This window comes from Lepisosteus platostomus, chromosome 6 (assembly GCF_059453375.1).
Source record: "Lepisosteus platostomus isolate fLepPlt1 chromosome 6, fLepPlt1.hap1, whole genome shotgun sequence".
Classification (NCBI taxonomy): domain Eukaryota; kingdom Metazoa; phylum Chordata; class Actinopteri; order Semionotiformes; family Lepisosteidae; genus Lepisosteus; species Lepisosteus platostomus.
The window spans coordinates 16429750-16446787 of record NC_142616.1 but is presented as its reverse complement, the minus strand read 5'-3'; the positions used below and the strand labels follow the sequence as shown (position 1 = coordinate 16446787).

General features: G+C 54.2%; 27 non-coding genes across 27 annotated transcripts; 19 read left to right on the top strand and 8 right to left on the bottom strand.

Moving 5' to 3' along the window:
• Nucleotides 1–256: 256 nt before the first annotated feature.
• Nucleotides 257–328, bottom strand: trnap-cgg (transfer RNA proline (anticodon CGG)). The gene has a single exon. It is a non-coding gene; the product is annotated as a tRNA-Pro (tRNA).
• A 195-nt stretch (nt 329–523) lies between these two features.
• On the top strand, nt 524–596 carry trnaa-ugc (transfer RNA alanine (anticodon UGC)). The gene has a single exon. It is a non-coding gene; the product is annotated as a tRNA-Ala (tRNA).
• A 407-nt stretch (nt 597–1003) lies between these two features.
• On the top strand, nt 1004–1076 carry trnam-cau (transfer RNA methionine (anticodon CAU)). The gene has a single exon. It is a non-coding gene; the product is annotated as a tRNA-Met (tRNA).
• A 1273-nt stretch (nt 1077–2349) lies between these two features.
• On the bottom strand, nt 2350–2421 carry trnap-cgg (transfer RNA proline (anticodon CGG)). The gene has a single exon. It is a non-coding gene; the product is annotated as a tRNA-Pro (tRNA).
• A 189-nt stretch (nt 2422–2610) lies between these two features.
• Nucleotides 2611–2683, top strand: trnaa-ugc (transfer RNA alanine (anticodon UGC)). The gene has a single exon. It is a non-coding gene; the product is annotated as a tRNA-Ala (tRNA).
• Nucleotides 2684–3090: 407 nt separating this feature from the next.
• On the top strand, nt 3091–3163 carry trnam-cau (transfer RNA methionine (anticodon CAU)). Its single transcript has one exon. It is a non-coding gene; the product is annotated as a tRNA-Met (tRNA).
• Nucleotides 3164–4146: 983 nt separating this feature from the next.
• Nucleotides 4147–4219, top strand: trnaa-ugc (transfer RNA alanine (anticodon UGC)). Its single transcript has one exon. It is a non-coding gene; the product is annotated as a tRNA-Ala (tRNA).
• A 407-nt stretch (nt 4220–4626) lies between these two features.
• Nucleotides 4627–4699, top strand: trnam-cau (transfer RNA methionine (anticodon CAU)). The gene has a single exon. It is a non-coding gene; the product is annotated as a tRNA-Met (tRNA).
• A 1312-nt stretch (nt 4700–6011) lies between these two features.
• On the bottom strand, nt 6012–6083 carry trnap-cgg (transfer RNA proline (anticodon CGG)). The gene has a single exon. It is a non-coding gene; the product is annotated as a tRNA-Pro (tRNA).
• A 189-nt stretch (nt 6084–6272) lies between these two features.
• On the top strand, nt 6273–6345 carry trnaa-ugc (transfer RNA alanine (anticodon UGC)). The gene has a single exon. It is a non-coding gene; the product is annotated as a tRNA-Ala (tRNA).
• Nucleotides 6346–6752: 407 nt separating this feature from the next.
• trnam-cau (transfer RNA methionine (anticodon CAU)) lies at nt 6753–6825 on the top strand. The gene has a single exon. It is a non-coding gene; the product is annotated as a tRNA-Met (tRNA).
• A 1312-nt stretch (nt 6826–8137) lies between these two features.
• Nucleotides 8138–8209, bottom strand: trnap-cgg (transfer RNA proline (anticodon CGG)). Its single transcript has one exon. It is a non-coding gene; the product is annotated as a tRNA-Pro (tRNA).
• Nucleotides 8210–8398: 189 nt separating this feature from the next.
• trnaa-ugc (transfer RNA alanine (anticodon UGC)) lies at nt 8399–8471 on the top strand. Its single transcript has one exon. It is a non-coding gene; the product is annotated as a tRNA-Ala (tRNA).
• Nucleotides 8472–8878: 407 nt separating this feature from the next.
• On the top strand, nt 8879–8951 carry trnam-cau (transfer RNA methionine (anticodon CAU)). Its single transcript has one exon. It is a non-coding gene; the product is annotated as a tRNA-Met (tRNA).
• Nucleotides 8952–10263: 1312 nt separating this feature from the next.
• On the bottom strand, nt 10264–10335 carry trnap-cgg (transfer RNA proline (anticodon CGG)). Its single transcript has one exon. It is a non-coding gene; the product is annotated as a tRNA-Pro (tRNA).
• Nucleotides 10336–10524: 189 nt separating this feature from the next.
• On the top strand, nt 10525–10597 carry trnaa-ugc (transfer RNA alanine (anticodon UGC)). The gene has a single exon. It is a non-coding gene; the product is annotated as a tRNA-Ala (tRNA).
• A 407-nt stretch (nt 10598–11004) lies between these two features.
• On the top strand, nt 11005–11077 carry trnam-cau (transfer RNA methionine (anticodon CAU)). Its single transcript has one exon. It is a non-coding gene; the product is annotated as a tRNA-Met (tRNA).
• Nucleotides 11078–12389: 1312 nt separating this feature from the next.
• On the bottom strand, nt 12390–12461 carry trnap-cgg (transfer RNA proline (anticodon CGG)). The gene has a single exon. It is a non-coding gene; the product is annotated as a tRNA-Pro (tRNA).
• Nucleotides 12462–12650: 189 nt separating this feature from the next.
• On the top strand, nt 12651–12723 carry trnaa-ugc (transfer RNA alanine (anticodon UGC)). The gene has a single exon. It is a non-coding gene; the product is annotated as a tRNA-Ala (tRNA).
• A 407-nt stretch (nt 12724–13130) lies between these two features.
• trnam-cau (transfer RNA methionine (anticodon CAU)) lies at nt 13131–13203 on the top strand. The gene has a single exon. It is a non-coding gene; the product is annotated as a tRNA-Met (tRNA).
• Nucleotides 13204–13707: 504 nt separating this feature from the next.
• On the top strand, nt 13708–13780 carry trnaa-agc (transfer RNA alanine (anticodon AGC)). Its single transcript has one exon. It is a non-coding gene; the product is annotated as a tRNA-Ala (tRNA).
• A 733-nt stretch (nt 13781–14513) lies between these two features.
• On the bottom strand, nt 14514–14585 carry trnap-ugg (transfer RNA proline (anticodon UGG)). Its single transcript has one exon. It is a non-coding gene; the product is annotated as a tRNA-Pro (tRNA).
• A 189-nt stretch (nt 14586–14774) lies between these two features.
• trnaa-ugc (transfer RNA alanine (anticodon UGC)) lies at nt 14775–14847 on the top strand. The gene has a single exon. It is a non-coding gene; the product is annotated as a tRNA-Ala (tRNA).
• Nucleotides 14848–15254: 407 nt separating this feature from the next.
• Nucleotides 15255–15327, top strand: trnam-cau (transfer RNA methionine (anticodon CAU)). Its single transcript has one exon. It is a non-coding gene; the product is annotated as a tRNA-Met (tRNA).
• Nucleotides 15328–15831: 504 nt separating this feature from the next.
• trnaa-agc (transfer RNA alanine (anticodon AGC)) lies at nt 15832–15904 on the top strand. Its single transcript has one exon. It is a non-coding gene; the product is annotated as a tRNA-Ala (tRNA).
• Nucleotides 15905–16639: 735 nt separating this feature from the next.
• trnap-ugg (transfer RNA proline (anticodon UGG)) lies at nt 16640–16711 on the bottom strand. Its single transcript has one exon. It is a non-coding gene; the product is annotated as a tRNA-Pro (tRNA).
• A 189-nt stretch (nt 16712–16900) lies between these two features.
• trnaa-ugc (transfer RNA alanine (anticodon UGC)) lies at nt 16901–16973 on the top strand. The gene has a single exon. It is a non-coding gene; the product is annotated as a tRNA-Ala (tRNA).
• The last annotated feature ends 65 nt before the right edge of the window (nt 16974–17038 follow it).

Genomic DNA, 17038 nt, shown 5'->3' with positions numbered 1-17038 from the left:
CTCAAGTAATGGCGCATGACAACAAGCGATCGCGGTGCTCATTTACGACATAGCGGTGAGGAGTTTTCAGGACGGGTTCTTCTGAACGAGCAACGAGGTTGCCGCCTTGGACAGCTGACTGCACGCTGGCATTGTGCCACGTGATGAGGATTGACCAGGCTCCTTCAGTCATCAGTCACCTTCCATCGTTTGCCGTAAGCAGACGCTGCGAGGTGATGTGGATATCAGTTCCCAGGAGTGAGGAAGAGGAGGAAAAGGGCTCGTCCGGGATTTGAACCCGGGACCTCTCGCACCCGAAGCGAGAATCATACGCCTAGACCAACGAGCCACAGCGACTCTTCCGCTTTTGTGTTGTCAGCGAGCTGGAGGACGGGGGGAGGCGTCATTCGCTCGTCCCGTCAGACCTTCATCAATAAGTCAAGAAAGCCGACTGCTTTCAGGCGACAGGCGAAGGGCAGTGGACGGCGCCCGGTAAGAGGGGAACAAGCGGCACAAGGCGACGCCGAGGAGGAAGGCACAGCGAGGGGGATTAGCTCACATGGTAGAGCGCTCGCTTTGCATGCGAGAGGTAGCGGGATCGATGCCCGCATCCTCCAGGTGTCCGCTGAGCGCTCGGTGTGCCGAGAGGTGTCCTTTAACCCCTGATCACGCCTTGCGAGGAGAGTGTGAAGCGTTTGGCAGCCACGCCCCCTTTTCATCTTCTCTCTGGTTTAAGTGCGTCTCCGCCACTCTCTCTTGACACTTCATGGCAGCATGTCAGGGGTCCGAGTGATGTTTTTAATGGCTGAGTGAGGGCACGACGCTGAAGCAGAGAGGCCATTTCAGCCAGAGAGACTTGTGCTAGGTGAGCTGTGAAAGACAGACTCGCGACAGAAACAAAGCCCCAAAGTCTCGGGTGAGATCAAAAGGCAAATGCAACACCCAGCAGAGGGTGTCGCAAGATTAGGGAACAGGCGTCTGAAATCCCTGTGAGGCAAACTTTCCGGCCCGAGCACCGCAGCTGGCCTCGTTGGCGTAGTAGGTAGCGCGTCAGTCTCATAATCTGAAGGTCGTGAGTTCGATCCTCACACGGGGCAGGGCCACTTGCTTTCTTGCTCTTTTCAGACACTTGCAGCAACTATTCGCTCAGAACCACGTCTGCGTGCCTACCACGTGGAAAGCGTCACCTTTACACGGGAGAGGAGCAAAGCCGCACCCCTTTCCTACATAACACTCACATTCAGAGTTAAATCCCCAAATTTGCCCTAACTTTCGCTGGCGCTGCTGTCAGCCTGCCCCTGTTGCCGATGAAAGGCTCACACAGCGTCATGACAGTTGCAAAACAATGTTCCACACTCCGTAAGCGACAACTTCAGTGTTTCAAGTCACCCGATATGCCGAGAGTCAAAGGAGCGCAAAACCCCAAGCGTCAAAAGACAAGATGAGTTGATGGAAAGAGCATTGAATTGAGGAGCACAAAAGTTCAGCTCGTACAATAGGCAAGGAAGGTCTATTCGTGCGTCTTCATCGCACTTGAAAGGACTGCCTTGCAGACCAAGGGCAGCGGGCGGTAAGACATGATGCCGAGAAGCCTGAAGCGAGGGGGATTAGCTCAAATGGTAGAGCCCTCGCTTAGCATGCGAGAGGTAGCGGGATCGATGCCCGCATCCTCCAGGTGCGAGTCTGGAGCTCTGGGAGCCAGGTGCTCTCCTTTAGCCTCTGCGACTTCTGATAGGTTCTCCTCCGCTCAACGTCCTTCAGCTGTCAAGTATTGAAGGGCCACGCCTCCTTCCCCACCTCAGTCTGCACCGAGTGCGTCTCCGGCATTTTCTCGTCCGATTTGGCAGCTTAGCAAATGAAAAGTATATCCGAGTGAAAACGGTGGTGAGAATACTCTCACGAATCCTTAGAAGACGTGCGTTTGATCAACGATTGCTTAACATTCCCATTCGAGCCATCAAGCTCGTAGTTTTCCTTCAATTATTGAAAGCTGTCAGCGAGCACATCACGTTCTGCAGGACGGTGAAGTATTTTGAGTACTTCAACAGAAAGAAGAGCAGACAGCTTCGCAAATATGCACACGTTTCGGTGGCTGAGAGAGGGCGGTTTTTGCTTCTGCATTTCTCAAGTAATGGCGCATGACAACAAGCGATCGCGGTGCTCATTTACGACATAGCGGTGAGGAGTTTTCAGGACGGGTTCTTCTGAACGAGCAACGAGGTTGCCGCCTTGGACAGCTGACTGCACGCTGGCATTGTGCCACGTGATGAGGATTGACCAGGCTCCTTCAGTCATCAGTCACCTTCCATCGTTTGCCGTAAGCAGACGCTGCGAGGTGATGTGGATATCAGTTCCCAGGAGTGAGGAAGAGGGCTCGTCCGGGATTTGAACCCGGGACCTCTCGCACCCGAAGCGAGAATCATACGCCTAGACCAACGAGCCACAGCGACTCTTCCGCTTTTGTGTTGTCAGCGAGCTGGAGGACGGGGGGAGGCGTCATTCGCTCGTCCCGTCAGACCTTCATCAATAAGTCAAGAAAGCCGACTGCCTTGCAGGCGAAGGGCAGTGGACGGCGCCCGGTAAGAGGGGAACAAGCGGCACAAGGCGACGCCGAGGAGGAAGGCACAGCGAGGGGGATTAGCTCACATGGTAGAGCGCTCGCTTTGCATGCGAGAGGTAGCGGGATCGATGCCCGCATCCTCCAGGTGTACGCTGAGCGCTCGGTGTGCCGAGAGGTGTCCTTTAACCCCTGATCACGCCTTGCGAGGAGAGTGTGAAGCGTTTGGCAGCCACGCCCCCTTTTCATCTTCTCTCTGGTTTAAGTGCGTCTCCGCCACTCTCTCTTGACACTTCATGGCAGCATGTCAGGGGTCCGAGTGATGTTTTTAATGGCTGAGTGAGGGCACGACGCTGAAGCAGAGAGGCCATTTCAGCCAGAGAGACTTGTGCTAGGTGAGCTGTGAAAGACAGACTCGCGACAGAAACAAAGCCCCAAAGTCTCGGGTGAGATCAAAAGGCAAATGCAACACCCAGCAGAGGGTGTCGCAAGATTAGGGAACAGGCGTCTGAAATCCCTGTGAGGCAAACTTTCCGGCCCGAGCACCGCAGCTGGCCTCGTTGGCGTAGTAGGTAGCGCGTCAGTCTCATAATCTGAAGGTCGTGAGTTCGATCCTCACACGGGGCAGGGCCACTTGCTTTCTTGCTCTTTTCAGACACTTGCAGCAACTATTCGCTCAGAACCACGTCTGCGTGCCTACCACGTGGAAAGCGTCACCTTTACACGGGAGAGGAGCAAAGCCGCACCCCTTTCCTACATAACACTCACATTCAGAGTTAAATCCCCAAATTTGCCCTAACTTTCGCTGGCGCTGCTGTCAGCCTGCCCCTGTTGCCGATGAAAGGCTCACACAGCGTCATGACAGTTGCAAAACAATGTTCCACACTCCGTAAGCGACAACTTCAGTGTTTCAAGTCACCCGATATGCCGAGAGTCAAAGGAGCGCAAAACCCCAAGCGTCAAAAGACAAGATGAGTTGATGGAAAGAGCATTGAATTGAGGAGCACAAAAGTTCAGCTCGTACAATAGGCAAGGAAGGTCTATTCGTGCGTCTTCATCGCACTTGAAAGGACTGCCTTGCAGACCAAGGGCAGCGGGCGGTAAGACATGATGCCGAGAAGCCTGAAGCGAGGGGGATTAGCTCAAATGGTAGAGCCCTCGCTTAGCATGCGAGAGGTAGCGGGATCGATGCCCGCATCCTCCAGGTGCGAGTCTGGAGCTCTGGGAGCCAGGTGCTCTCCTTTAGCCTCTGCGACTTCTGATAGGTTCTCCTCCGCTCAACGTCCTTCAGCTGTCAAGTATTGAAGGGCCACGCCTCCTTCCCCACCTCAGTCTGCACCGAGTGCGTCTCCGGCATTTTCTCGTCCGATTTGGCAGCTTAGCAAATGAAAAGTATATCCGAGTGAAAACAATGCTGAGAATACTCTCACGAATCCTTAGAAGACGTGCGTTTGATCAACGATTGCTTAACATTCCCATTCGCTCGTCCCGTCAGACCTTCATCAATAAGTCAAGAAAGCCGACTGCCTTGCAGGCGAAGGGCAGTGGACGGCGCCCGGTAAGAGGGGAACAAGCGGCACAAGGCGACGCCGAGGAGGAAAGCACAGCGAGGGGGATTAGCTCACATGGTAGAGCGCTCGCTTTGCATGCGAGAGGTAGCGGGATCGATGCCCGCATCCTCCAGGTGTACGCTGAGCGCTCTGTGTGCCGAGAGGTGTCCTTTAACCCCTGATCACGCCTTGCGAGGAGAGTGTGAAGCGTTTGGCAGCCACGCCCCCTTTTCATCTTCTCTCTGGCTTAAGTGCGTCTCCGCCACTCTCTCTTGACACTTCATGGCAGCATGTCAGGGGTCCGAGTGATGTTTTTAATGGCTGAGTGAGGGCACGACGCTGAAGCAGAGAGGCCATTTCAGCCAGAGAGACTTGTGCTAGGTGAGCTGTGAAAGACAGACTCGCGACAGAAACAAAGCCCCAAAGTCTCGGGTGAGATCAAAAGGCAAATGCAACACCCAGCAGAGGGTGTCGCAAGATTAGGGAACAGGCGTCTGAAATCCCTGTGAGGCAAACTTTCCGGCCCGAGCACCGAGGCTGGCCTCGTTGGCGTAGTAGGTAGCGCGTCAGTCTCATAATCTGAAGGTCGTGAGTTCGATCCTCACACGGGGCAGGGCCACTTGCTTTCTTGCTCTTTTCAGACACTTGCAGCAACTATTCGCTCAGAACCACGTCTGCGTGCCTACCACGTGGAAAGCGTCACCTTTACACGGGAGAGGAGCAAAGCCGCACCCCTTTCCTACATAACACTCACATTCAGAGTTAAATCCCCAAATTTGCCCTAACTTTCGCTGGCGCTGCTGTCAGCCTGCCCCTGTTGCCGATGAAAGGCTCACACAGCGTCATGACAGTTGCAAAACAATGTTCCACACTCCGTAAGCAACAACTTCAGTGTTTCAAGTCACCCGATATGCCGAGAGTCAAAGGAGCGCAAAACCCCAAGCGTCATAAGACCAGATGAGTTGATGGAAAGAGCATTGAATTGAGGAGCACAAAAGTTCAGCTCGTACAATAGGCAACGAAGGTCTATTCGTGCGTCTTCATCGCACTTGAAAGGACTGCCTTGCAGACCAAGGGCAGCGGGCGGTAAGACATGATGGCGAGAAGCCTGAAGCGAGGGGGATTAGCTCAAATGGTAGAGCGCTCGCTTAGCATGCGAGAAGTAGCGGGATCGATGCCCGCATCCTCCAGGTGCGAGTCTGGAGCTCTGGGAGCCAGGTGCTCTCCTTTAGCCTCTGCGACTTCTGATAGGTTCTCCTCCGCTCAACGTCCTTCAGCTGTCAAGTATTGAAGGGCCACGCCTCCTTCCCCACCTCAGTCTGCACCGAGTGCGTCTCCGGCATTTTCTCGTCCGATTTGGCAGCTTAGCAAATGAAAAGTATATCCGAGTGAAAACAATGCTGAGAATACTCTCACGAATCCTTAGAAGACGTGCGTTTGATCAACGATTGCTTAACATTCCCATTCGAGCCATCAAGCTCGTAGTTTTCCTTCAAATATTGAAAGCTGTCAGCGAGCACATCACGCTCTGCAGGACGGTGAAGTATTTTGAGTACTTCAACAGAAAGAAGAGCAGACAGCTCCGCAAATATGCGAGGCGCAGAGAGCGCAAGGCGAGCCCCGCACACGTTTCGGTGGCTGAGAGAGGGCGGTTTTTGCTTCTGCATTTCTCAAGTAATGACGCATGACAACAAGCGATCGCGGTGCTCATTTACCACATAGCGGTGAGGAGTTTTCAGGACGGGTTCTTTTGAACAAGCAACGAGGTTGCCGCCTTGGACAGCTGACTGCACGCTGGCATTGTGCCACGTGATGAGGATTGACCAGGCTCCTTCAGTCATCAGTCACCTTCCATCGTTTGCCGTGAGCAGACGCTGCGAGGTGATGTGGATATCAGTTCCCAGGAGTGAGGAAGAGGAGGAAAAGGGCTCGTCCGGGATTTGAACCCGGGACCTCTCGCACCCGAAGCGAGAATCATACGCCTAGACCAACGAGCCACAGCGACTCTTCCGCTTTTGTGTTGTCAGCGAGCTGGAGGACGGGGGGAGGCGTCATTCGCTCGTCCCGTCAGACCTTCATCAATAAGTCAAGAAAGCCGACTGCCTTGCAGGCGAAGGGCAGTGGACGGCGCCCGGTAAGAGGGGAACAAGCGGCACAAGGCGACGCCGAGGAGGAAGGCACAGCGAGGGGGATTAGCTCACATGGTAGAGCGCTCGCTTTGCATGCGAGAGGTAGCGGGATCGATGCCCGCATCCTCCAGGTGTACGCTGAGCGCTCGGTGTGCCGAGAGGTGTCCTTTAACCCCTGATCACGCCTTGCGAGGAGAGTGTGAAGCGTTTGGCAGCCACGCCCCCTTTTCATCTTCTCTCTGGTTTAAGTGCGTCTCCGCCACTCTCTCTTGACACTTCATGGCAGCATGTCAGGGGTCCGAGTGATGTTTTTAATGGCTGAGTGAGGGCACGACGCTGAAGCAGAGAGGCCATTTCAGCCAGAGAGACTTGTGCTAGGTGAGCTGTGAAAGACAGACTCGCGACAGAAACAAAGCCCCAAAGTCTCGGGTGAGATCAAAAGGCAAATGCAACACCCAGCAGAGGGTGTCGCAAGATTAGGGAACAGGCGTCTGAAATCCCTGTGAGGCAAACTTTCCGGCCCGAGCACCGCAGCTGGCCTCGTTGGCGTAGTAGGTAGCGCGTCAGTCTCATAATCTGAAGGTCGTGAGTTCGATCCTCACACGGGGCAGGGCCACTTGCTTTCTTGCTCTTTTCAGACACTTGCAGCAACTATTCGCTCAGAACCACGTCTGCGTGCCTACCACGTGGAAAGCGTCACCTTTACACGGGAGAGGAGCAAAGCCGCACCCCTTTCCTACATAACACTCACATTCAGAGTTAAATCCCCAAATTTGCCCTAACTTTCGCTGGCGCTGCTGTCAGCCTGCCCCTGTTGCCGATGAAAGGCTCACGCAGCGTCATGACAGTTGCAAAACAATGTTCCACACTCCGTAAGCAACAACTTCAGTGTTTCAAGTCACCCGATATGCCGAGAGTCAAAGGAGCGCAAAACCCCAAGCGTCATAAGACCAGATGAGTTGATGGAAAGAGCATTGAATTGAGGAGCACAAAAGTTCAGCTCGTACAATAGGCAACGAAGGTCTATTCGTGCGTCTTCATCGCACTTGAAAGGACTGCCTTGCAGACCAAGGGCAGCGGGCGGTAAGACATGATGGCGAGAAGCCTGAAGCGAGGGGGATTAGCTCAAATGGTAGAGCGCTCGCTTAGCATGCGAGAAGTAGCGGGATCGATGCCCGCATCCTCCAGGTGCGAGTCTGGAGCTCTGGGAGCCAGGTGCTCTCCTTTAGCCTCTGCGACTTCTGATAGGTTCTCCTCCGCTCAACGTCCTTCAGCTGTCAAGTATTGAAGGGCCACGCCTCCTTCCCCACCTCAGTCTCCACCGAGTGCGTCTCCGGCATTTTCTCGTCCGATTTGGCAGCTTAGCAAATGAAAAGTATATCCGAGTGAAAACAATGCTGAGAATACTCTCACGAATCCTTAGAAGACGTGCGTTTGATCAACGATTGCTTAACATTCCCATTCGAGCCATCAAGCTCGTAGTTTTCCTTCAAATATTGAAAGCTGTCAGCGAGCACATCACGCTCTGCAGGACGGTGAAGTATTTTGAGTACTTCAACAGAAAGAAGAGCAGACAGCTCCGCAAATATGCGAGGCTCAGAGAGCGCAAGGCGAGCCCCGCACACGTTTCGGTGGCTGAGAGAGGGCGGTTTTTGCTTCTGCATTTCTCAAGTAATGGCGCATGACAACAAGCGATCGCGGTGCTCATTTACGACATAGCGGTGAGGAGTTTTCAGGACGGGTTCTTTTGAACGAGCAACGAGGTTGCCGCCTTGGACAGCTGACTGCACGCTGGCATTGTGCCACGTGATGAGGATTGACCAGGCTCCTTCAGTCATCAGTCACCTTCCATCGCTTGCCGTAAGCAGACGCTGCGAGGTGATGTGGATATCAGTTCCCAGGAGTGAGGAAGAGGAGGAAAAGGGCTCGTCCGGGATTTGAACCCGGGACCTCTCGCACCCGAAGCGAGAATCATACGCCTAGACCAACGAGCCACAGCGACTCTTCCGCTTTTGTGTTGTCAGCGAGCTGGAGGACGGGGGGAGGCGTCATTCGCTCGTCCCGTCAGACCTTCATCAATAAGTCAAGAAAGCCGACTGCCTTGCAGGCGAAGGGCAGTGGACGGCGCCCGGTAAGAGGGGAACAAGCGGCACAAGGCGACGCCGAGGAGGAAAGCACAGCGAGGGGGATTAGCTCACATGGTAGAGCGCTCGCTTTGCATGCGAGAGGTAGCGGGATCGATGCCCGCATCCTCCAGGTGTACGCTGAGCGCTCGGTGTGCCGAGAGGTGTCCTTTAACCCCTGATCACGCCTTGCGAGGAGAGTGTGAAGCGTTTGGCAGCCACGCCCCCTTTTCATCTTCTCTCTGGTTTAAGTGCGTCTCCGCCACTCTCTCTTGACACTTCATGGCAGCATGTCAGGGGTCCGAGTGATGTTTTTAATGGCTGAGTGAGGGCACGACGCTGAAGCAGAGAGGCCATTTCAGCCAGAGAGACTTGTGCTAGGTGAGCTGTGAAAGACAGACTCGCGACAGAAACAAAGCCCCAAAGTCTCGGGTGAGATCAAAAGGCAAATGCAACACCCAGCAGAGGGTGTCGCAAGATTAGGGAACAGGCGTCTGAAATCCCTGTGAGGCAAACTTTCCGGCCCGAGCACCGCAGCTGGCCTCGTTGGCGTAGTAGGTAGCGCGTCAGTCTCATAATCTGAAGGTCGTGAGTTCGATCCTCACACGGGGCAGGGCCACTTGCTTTCTTGCTCTTTTCAGACACTTGCAGCAACTATTCGCTCAGAACCACGTCTGCGTGCCTACCACGTGGAAAGCGTCACCTTTACACGGGAGAGGAGCAAAGCCGCACCCCTTTCCTACATAACACTCACATTCAGAGTTAAATCCCCAAATTTGCCCTAACTTTCGCTGGCGCTGCTGTCAGCCTGCCCCTGTTGCCGATGAAAGGCTCACACAGCGTCATGACAGTTGCAAAACAATGTTCCACACTCCGTAAGCGACAACTTCAGTGTTTCAAGTCACCCGATATGCCGAGAGTCAAAGGAGCGCAAAACCCCAAGCGTCATAAGACCAGATGAGTTGATGGAAAGAGCATTGAATTGAGGAGCACAAAAGTTCAGCTCGTACAATAGGCAACGAAGGTCTATTCGTGCGTCTTCATCGCACTTGAAAGGACTGCCTTGCAGACCAAGGGCAGCGGGCGGTAAGACATGATGGCGAGAAGCCTGAAGCGAGGGGGATTAGCTCAAATGGTAGAGCGCTCGCTTAGCATGCGAGAAGTAGCGGGATCGATGCCCGCATCCTCCAGGTGCGAGTCTGGAGCTCTGGGAGCCAGGTGCTCTCCTTTAGCCTCTGCGACTTCTGATAGGTTCTCCTCCGCTCAACGTCCTTCAGCTGTCAAGTATTGAAGGGCCACGCCTCCTTCCCCACCTCAGTCTGCACCGAGTGCGTCTCCGGCATTTTCTCGTCCGATTTGGCAGCTTAGCAAATGAAAAGTATATCCGAGTGAAAACAATGCTGAGAATACTCTCACGAATCCTTAGAAGACGTGCGTTTGATCAACGATTGCTTAACATTCCCATTCGAGCCATCAAGCTCGTAGTTTTCCTTCAAATATTGAAAGCTGTCAGCGAGCACATCACGCTCTGCAGGACGGTGAAGTATTTTGAGTACTTCAACAGAAAGAAGAGCAGACAGCTCCGCAAATATGCGAGGCTCAGAGAGCGCAAGGCGAGCCCCGCACACGTTTCGGTGGCTGAGAGAGGGCGGTTTTTGCTTCTGCATTTCTCAAGTAATGGCGCATGACAACAAGCGATCGCGGTGCTCATTTACGACATAGCGGTGAGGAGTTTTCAGGACGGGTTCTTTTGAACGAGCAACGAGGTTGCCGCCTTGGACAGCTGACTGCACGCTGGCATTGTGCCACGTGATGAGGATTGACCAGGCTCCTTCAGTCATCAGTCACCTTCCATCGTTTGCCGTAAGCAGACGCTGCGAGGTGATGTGGATATCAGTTCCCAGGAGTGAGGAAGAGGAGGAAAAGGGCTCGTCCGGGATTTGAACCCGGGACCTCTCGCATCCGAAGCGAGAATCATACGCCTAGACCAACGAGCCACAGCGACTCTTCCGCTTTTGTGTTGTCAGCAAGCTGGAGGACGGGGGGAGGCGTCATTCGCTCGTCCCGTCAGACCTTCATCAATAAGTCAAGAAAGCCGACTGCCTTGCAGGCGAAGGGCAGTGGACGGCGCCCGGTAAGAGGGGAACAAGCGGCACAAGGCGACGCCGAGGAGGAAAGCACAGCGAGGGGGATTAGCTCACATGGTAGAGCGCTCGCTTTGCATGCGAGAGGTAGCGGGATCGATGCCCGCATCCTCCAGGTGTACGCTGAGCGCTCGGTGTGCCGAGAGGTGTCCTTTAACCCCTGATCACGCCTTGCGAGGAGAGTGTGAAGCGTTTGGCAGCCACGCCCCCTTTTCATCTTCTCTCTGGTTTAAGTGCGTCTCCGCCACTCTCTCTTGACACTTCATGGCAGCATGTCAGGGGTCCGAGTGATGTTTTTAATGGCTGAGTGAGGGCACGACGCTGAAGCAGAGAGGCCATTTCAGCCAGAGAGACTTGTGCTAGGTGAGCTGTGAAAGACAGACTCGCGACAGAAACAAAGCCCCAAAGTCTCGGGTGAGATCAAAAGGCAAATGCAACACCCAGCAGAGGGTGTCGCAAGATTAGGGAACAGGCGTCTGAAATCCCTGTGAGGCAAACTTTCCGGCCCGAGCACCGCAGCTGGCCTCGTTGGCGTAGTAGGTAGCGCGTCAGTCTCATAATCTGAAGGTCGTGAGTTCGATCCTCACACGGGGCAGGGCCACTTGCTTTCTTGCTCTTTTCAGACACTTGCAGCAACTATTCGCTCAGAACCACGTCTGCGTGCCTACCACGTGGAAAGCGTCACCTTTACACGGGAGAGGAGCAAAGCCGCACCCCTTTCCTACATAACACTCACATTCAGAGTTAAATCCCCAAATTTGCCCTAACTTTCGCTGGCGCTGCTGTCAGCCTGCCCCTGTTGCCGATGAAAGGCTCACACAGCGTCATGACAGTTGCAAAACAATGTTCCACACTCCGTAAGCAACAACTTCAGTGTTTCAAGTCACCCGATATGCCGAGAGTCAAAGGAGCGCAAAACCCCAAGCGTCAAAAGACAAGATGAGTTGATGGAAAGAGCATTGAATTGAGGAGCACAAAAGTTCAGCTCGTACAATAGGCAACGAAGGTCTATTCGTGCGTCTTCATCGCACTTGAAAGGACTGCCTTGCAGACCAAGGGCAGCGGGCGGTAAGACATGATGCCGAGAAGCCTGAAGCGAGGGGGATTAGCTCAAATGGTAGAGCGCTCGCTTAGCATGCGAGAAGTAGCGGGATCGATGCCCGCATCCTCCAGGTGCGAGTCTGGAGCTCTGGGAGCCAGGTGCTCTCCTTTAGCCTCTGCGACTTCTGATAGGTTCTCCTCCGCTCAACGTCCTTCAGCTGTCAAGTATTGAAGGGCCACGCCTCCTTCCCCACCTCAGTCTGCACCGAGTGCGTCTCCGGCATTTTCTCGTCCGATTTGGCAGCTTAGCAAATGAAAAGTATATCCGAGTGAAAACAATTCTGAGAACACTCTCACGAATCCTTAGAAGACGTGCGTTTGATCAACGATTGCTTAACATTCCCATTCGAGCCATCAAGCTCGTAGTTTTCCTTCAAATATTGAAAGCTGTCAGCGAGCACATCACGCTCTGCAGGACAGTGAAGTATTTGGAGTACTTCAACAGAAAGAAGAGCAGACAGCCCCACAAATATGCGAGGCGCAGAGAGCGCAAGGCGAGCCCCGCACACGTTTCGGTGGCTGAGAGAGGGCGGTTTTTGCTTCTGCATTTCTCAAGTAATGGCGCATGACGACAAGCGATCGCGGTGCTCATTTACCACATAGCGGTGAGGAGTTTTCAGGACGGGTTCTTTTGAACGAGCAACGAGGTTGCCGCCTTGGACAGCTGACTGCACGCTGGCATTGTGCCACGTGATGAGGATTGACCAGGCTCCTTCAGTCATCAGTCACCTTCCATCGTTTGCCGTAAGCAGACGCTGCGAGGTGATGTGGATATCAGTTCCCAGGAGTGAGGAAGAGGAGGAAAAGGGCTCGTCCGGGATTTGAACCCGGGACCTCTCGCACCCGAAGCAAGAATCATACGCCTAGACCAACGAGCCACAGCGACTCTTCCGCGATTGTGTTGTCAGCGAGCTGGAGGACGGGGGGAGGCGTCATTCGCTCGTCCCGTCAGACCTTCATCAATAAGTCAAGAAAGCCGACTGCCTTGCAGGCGAAGGGCAGTGGACGGCGCCCGGTAAGAGGGGAACAAGCGGCACAAGGCGACGCCGAGGAGGAAGGCACAGCGAGGGGGATTAGCTCACATGGTAGAGCGCTCGCTTTGCATGCGAGAGGTAGCGGGATCGATGCCCGCATCCTCCAGGTGTACGCTGAGCGCTCGGTGTGCCGAGAGGTGTCCTTTAACCCCTGATCACGCCTTGCGAGGAGAGTGTGAAGCGTTTGGCAGCCACGCCCCCTTTTCATCTTCTCTCTGGTTTAAGTGCGTCTCCGCCACTCTCTCTTGACACTTCATGGCAGCATGTCAGGGGTCCGAGTGATGTTTTTAATGGCTGAGTGAGGGCACGACGCTGAAGCAGAGAGGCCATTTCAGCCAGAGAGACTTGTGCTAGGTGAGCTGTGAAAGACAGACTCGCGACAGAAACAAAGCCCCAAAGTCTCGGGTGAGATCAAAAGGCAAATGCAACACCCAGCAGAGGGTGTCGCAAGATTAGGGAACAGGCGTCTGAAATCCCTGTGAGGCAAACTTTCCGGCCCGAGCACCGCAGCTGGCCTCGTTGGCGTAGTAGGTAGCGCGTCAGTCTCATAATCTGAAGGTCGTGAGTTCGATCCTCACACGGGGCAGGGCCACTTGCTTTCTTGCTCTTTTCAGACACTTGCAGCAACTATTCGCTCAGAACCACGTCTGCGTGCCTACCACGTGGAAAGCGTCACCTTTACACGGGAGAGGAGCAAAGCCGCACCCCTTTCCTACATAACACTCACATTCAGAGTTAAATCCCCAAATTTGCCCTAACTTTCGCTGGCGCTGCTGTCAGCCTGCCCCTGTTGCCGATGAAAGGCTCACACAGCGTCATGACAGTTGCAAAACAATGTTCCACACTCCGTAAGCAACAACTTCAGTGTTTCAAGTCACCCGATATGCCGAGAGTCAAAGGAGCGCAAAACTCCAAGCGTCAAAAGACAAGATGAGTTGATGGAAAGAGCATTGAATTGAGGAGCACAAAAGTTCAGCTCGTACAATAGGCAAGGAAGGTCTATTCGTGCGTCTTCATCGCACTTGAAAGGACTGCCTTGCAGACCAAGGGCAGCGGGCGGTAAGACATGATGCCGAGAAGCCTGAAGCGAGGGGGATTAGCTCAAATGGTAGAGCGCTCGCTTAGCATGCGAGAGGTAGCGGGATCGATGCCCGCATCCTCCAGGTGCGAGTCTGGAGCTCTGGGAGCCAGGTGCTCTCCTTTAGCCTCTGCGACTTCTGATAGGTTCTCCTCCGCTCAACGTCCTTCAGCTGTCAAGCATTGAAGGGCCACGCCTCCTTCCCCACCTCAGTCTGCACCGAGTGCGTCTCCGGCATTTTCTCGTCCGATTTGGCAGCTTAGCAAATGAAAAGTATATCCGAGTGAAAACGGTGGTGAGAATACTCTCACGAATCCTTAGAAGACGTGCGTTTGATCAACGATTGCTTAACATTCACATTCGAGCCATCAAGCTCGTAGTTTTCCTTCAAATATTGAAAGCTGTCAGCGAGCACATCACGCTCTGCAGGACGGTGAAGTATTTGGAGTACTTCAACAGAAAGAAGAGCAGACAGCCCCACAAATATGCGAGGCGCAGAGAGCACAAGGCGAGCCCCGCACACGTTTCGGAGGCTGAGAGGGCGGTTTTTGCTTCTGCATTTCTCAAGTAATGGCGCATGACGACAAGCGATCGCGGTGCTCATTTACCACATAGCGGTGAGGAGTTTTCAGGACGTGTTCTTTTGAACGAGCAACGAGGTTGCCGCCTTGGACAGCTGACTGCACGCTGGCATTGTGCCACGTGATGAGGATTGACCAGGCTCCTTCAGTCATCAGTCACCTTCCATCGTTTGCCGTAAGCAGACGCTGCGAGGTGATGTGGATATCAGGTCCCAGGAGTGTGGAAGAAGAGGAAAAGGGCTCGTCCGGGATTTGAACCCGGGACCTCTCGCACCCAAAGCGAGAATCATACGCCTAGACCAACGAGCCACAGCGACTCTTCCGCTTCTGTGTTGTCAGCGAGCTGGAGGACGGGGGGAGGCGTCATTCGCTCGTCCCGTCAGACCTTCATCAATAAGTCAAGAAAGCCGACTGCCTTGCAGGCGAAGGGCAGTGGACGGCGCCCGGTAAGAGGGGAACAAGCGGCACAAGGCGACGCCGAGGAGGAAGGCACAGCGAGGGGGATTAGCTCACATGGTAGAGCGCTCGCTTTGCATGCGAGAGGTAGCGGGATCGATGCCCGCATCCTCCAGGTGTACGCTGAGCGCTCGGTGTGCCGAAAGGTGTCCTTTAACCCCTGATCACGCCTTGCGAGGAGAGTGTGGAGCGTTTAGCAGCCACGCCCCCTTTTCATCTTCTCTCTGGCTTAAGTGCGTCTCCGCCACTCTCTCTTGACACTTCATGGCAGCATGTCAGAGGTCCGAGTGATGTTTTTAATGGCTGAGTGAGGGCACGATGCTGAAGCAGAGAGGCCATTTCAGCCAGAGAGACTTGTGCTAGGTGAGCTGTGAAAGACAGACTCGCGACAGAAACAAAGCCCCAAAGTCTCGGGTGAGATCAAAAGGCAAATGCAACACCCAGCAGCAGGTGTCGCAAGATTAGGGAACAGGCGTCTGAAATCCCTGTGAGGCAAACTTTCCGGCCCGAGTGCCGCAGCTGGCCTCGTTGGCGTAGTAGGTAGCGCGTCAGTCTCATAATCTGAAGGTCGTGAGTTCGATCCTCACACGGGGCAGGGCCACTCGCTTTCTTGCTCTTTTCAGACACTTGCAGCAACTATTCGCTCAGAACCACGTCTGCGTGCCTACCACGTGGAAAGCGTCACCTTTACACGGGAGAGGAGCAAAGCCGCACCCCTTTCCTACATAACACTCACATTCAGAGTTAAATCCCCAAATTTGCCCTAACTTTCGCTGGCGCTGCTGTCAGCCTGCCCCTGTTGCCGATGAAAGGCTCACACAGCGTCATGACAGTTGCAAAACAATGTTCCACACTCCGTAAGCAACAACTTCAGTGTTTCAAGTCACCCGATATGCCGAGAGTCAAAGGAGCGCAAAACCCCAAGCGTCAAAAGACAAGATGAGTTGATGGAAAGAGCATTGAATTGAGGAGCACAAAAGTTCAGCTCGTACAATAGGCAAGGAAGGTCTATTCGTGCGTCTTCATCGCACTTGAAAGGACTGCCTTGCAGACCAAGGGCAGCGGGCGGTAAGACATGATGCCGAGAAGCCTGAAGCGAGGGGGATTAGCTCAAATGGTAGAGCGCTCGCTTAGCATGCGAGAGGTAGCGGGATCGATGCCCGCATCCTCCAGGTGCGAGTCTGGAGCTCTGGGAGCCAGGTGCTCTCCTTTAGCCTCTGCGACTTCTGATAGGTTCTCCTCCGCTCAACGTCCTTCAGCTGTCAAGCATTGAAGGGCCACGCCTCCTTCCCCACCTCAGTCTGCACCGAGTGCGTCTCCGGCATTTTCTCGTCCGATTTGGCAGCTTAGCAAATGAAAAGTATATCCGAGTGAAAACGGTGGTGAGAATACTCTCACGAATCCTTAGAAGACGTGCGTTTGATCAACGATTGCTTAACATTCACATTCGAGCCATCAAGCTCGTAGTTTTCCTTCAAATATTGAAAGCTGTCAGCGAGCACATCACGCTCTGCAGGACGGTGAAGTATTTGGAGTACTTCAGCAGAAAGAAGAGCAGACAGCCCCACAAATATGCGAGGCGCAGAGAGCGCAAGGCGAGCCCCGCACACGTTTCGGAGGCTGAGAGAGGGCGGTTTTTGCTTCTGCATTTCTCAAGTAATGGCGCATGACGACAAGCGATCGCGGTGCTCATTTACCACATAGCGGTGAGGAGTTTTCAGGACGTGTTCTTTTGAACGAGCAACGAGGTTGCCGCCTTGGACAGCTGACTGCACGCTGGCATTGTGCCACGTGATGAGGATTGACCAGGCTCCTTCAGTCATCAGTCACCTTCCATCGTTTGCCGTAAGCAGACGCTGCGAGGTGATGTGGATATCAGGTCCCAGGAGTGTGGAAGAAGAGGAAAAGGGCTCGTCCGGGATTTGAACCCGGGACCTCTCGCACCCAAAGCGAGAATCATACGCCTAGACCAACGAGCCACAGCGACTCTTCCGCTTCTGTGTTGTCAGCGAGCTGGAGGACGGGGGGAGGCGTCATTCGCTCGTCCCGTCAGACCTTCATCAATAAGTCAAGAAAGCCGACTGCCTTGCAGGCGAAGGGCAGTGGACGGCGCCCGGTAAGAGGGGAACAAGCGGCACAAGGCGACGCCGAGGAGGAAGGCACAGCGAGGGGGATTAGCTCACATGGTAGAGCGCTCGCTTTGCATGCGAGAGGTAGCGGGATCGATGCCCGCATCCTCCAGGTGTACGCTGAGCGCTCGGTGTGCCGAAAGGTGTCCTTTAACCCCTGATCACGCCTTGCGAGGA